Below are 2,333 nucleotides of genomic sequence, written 5' to 3'. Positions count from 1 at the left end.
GTTTGGGTAAACTCCAGGAATTGGTGATGGACAGGGAGGCCTGGCGTGCTGCAGTTCATGGGGTCGCAAAGAGTCGGACACAACTGACACTATTGCCTTCCAGTTCCCAGAGTGCCTTCAAGGTTCCCTTCCCATTTTAAACAGCTTCTCTTCAGGCTGTGCCACCCAGATCTCTGTTATTAACCTGCTTAAAACACTTCAGTATCTCTTTAGAGCAATGGTTCCCAAGCCAGCTGTATGTTGGAACCATGTGTGGACCTTTTAAACACAGTTAAGCCCAGGCTCCATCCCAGAAAAATTGAATCAGAATTAATCGAGAAGGCCTGGATTTAAACCACCAGAGATGACCCCTATCTTTTTGTCCTGCTTCGTGTCTCATCCCTTACCTAGTGATGTAACCATATTGAATAGATTTCTTTAACATGAGCGGTTTTCTCTTTTAGCTTATACATGCTCAGTTTAAGTGTCACCTCCTCTGTGAAGCCTTCCCTAGGTCTACATCTCCAAAGACACCCTATTTTCCCTTTACTGTTCACTTCCTTCGACTTGATAGTGAGACAAAGTTTAGGTTGACTCAGGTTGGTAAAGCTGTAGGCATGGCGAGATTAAGGGGACACTCAAAGTAGGGAGGGGTGGAAGGTAGGGTATTCAGAAGGGGTGGTACTCATATCCCTTTTATTTTATTTTGTTTCAATTGTTTATTAACTGACGAGATTACAAAAATAATCCTGGTAGATACCTTAGTTCATCCTTCTAATAAGCCTGTTGATCTGGTCTTCCCCATTGCCAGCATCTCCACCTTCTACAAAATGGGTGGTCTTTTTCTTCATTCCACCTCGTGGAGAAGACAATTTAAAGGGCCACAGGAAGTTGTTTGCTTGTTTGAAATGTTTTCCAACGGTATAGATCTCATGAATCAGATCTCCCGTGCAGATGATTCCATATTTCCCAAGAGATCGAGCAATCAATGCATTGTCTGTCAGGGCAATTCGCTTCTTGTTGTTTTTGCCATAACCAAGCTTGTAGATCAGTTCATTTACAGACTTCAGAGTTGGGTACCCCCATGCAATGTGTGGCTCCACAATTCTCAGCATGTTAATTGATGCTTTGTTGAGCTTCACAAAGGTGCCATTGAAGATCTGCCGGAGGCGAAGGAGCCGTAGCACCTTTCGAACCTTTGGGTTCACACTGTTGATAGCTCTGATTCTGATGACAAATGCCAATTTGGGTTCCGTGGGTACATAGAAGTTGCCGGCTTTTCTTGCCATCCTAGCCATTCGAATTTCAGTTCTGTACATCTGCCTGTATTCCTTGTGGTAATGCTTAGCTTTTTCATAGATAAGCTTCCTCCTTGCCTTTCGAAGCATCTTTTGGGCAAACTTCTTTCTCAGGCGCTTGATCTTAAGCTCTGCGAAATTCTTTCGCTTTTTCTTAAGGGTTTCTGGCACAGCAGGAACCTTCTTCTCTTCTGCACCCTCCATGGTTCCAGCTGGGAAAGAGGCTCATATCCCTTTTAAAATCTTCACACCCATGTGCACAGACACATAGATACACACACACACACACACTCTCACACACACTTATACACACATTCACAAACACACAGAGTGAGGAAAGACCTCAGATTGCAAAGAAGGGAAAATACAGCATTTGGGGAAGAGACTAGGGATGTGGGAGGATTGTTTTATAATTAAAGGATCAAAAGATAGAAGGATGTAGGAGACTGGGTATAATAGCGAGACAGAAGAGCTTGTTTTTTGACAAAGGGCTGGAGGTGACTGAAATAAGAAGTCTTGGGCAGAGGTGGGCAACTCGTGGGATTTACATAGCAATGGAGTGAGAGGTGTGTGGTCTGGGCAGCTGTCTGCAGCTTCTCAGGACCAGTTTTTGATTCTGAACTAGGATTGGTGTCAAGGTCGTTTGTCTGTTGTTTGTGGTCAAATTTCATTCCAGTTTTGAATATTTCTTGTTTTTTGGATTGTTTCAAAAGTTGTTGTCTGGTAATTTCCCTCCTAAACTATCTTAGTATCTTGAGACAGAGAATAATATTGGTTGCTGTACTCAACACCTATTTCCCATTTACTCCTTAAATGACTTCTTTCCCATGCCATATGTGCTTTAAAGAAACGTGATTCCATCCCCACCTCCTTATCACGATTAGTCTAAAGTTTAGAGCAATCCATGCATGGTGTTTCCCAGGCAACTGCAATTGGTTTGGGGGGGAATACCTAACTCAAAATCTGATTGGTTAGCAGATAGGGTTTCTCTTCTGGACACATAGAAGAACATTTGTAGCTCAATAACCACAGACAGCCATCTCCCAAGAAAGAGAA

General features: G+C 43.0%; 1 pseudogene; it reads right to left on the bottom strand.

Annotated features, from left to right (window-relative positions):
- Positions 1–740: 740 nt before the first annotated feature.
- On the bottom strand, positions 741–1,481 carry LOC145538220 (large ribosomal subunit protein uL30 pseudogene; annotated as a pseudogene).
- Between the last annotated feature and the right edge of the window lie 852 nt (positions 1,482–2,333).

This window comes from Giraffa tippelskirchi, chromosome 1 (assembly GCF_054371585.1).
Source record: "Giraffa tippelskirchi isolate mGirTip1 chromosome 1, T2T-mGirTip1v1.2.pri, whole genome shotgun sequence".
Lineage (NCBI taxonomy): Eukaryota > Metazoa > Chordata > Mammalia > Artiodactyla > Giraffidae > Giraffa > Giraffa tippelskirchi.
Note: the sequence above shows the minus strand (reverse complement) of the source record. Positions and strands in the feature narration are given on the sequence as shown.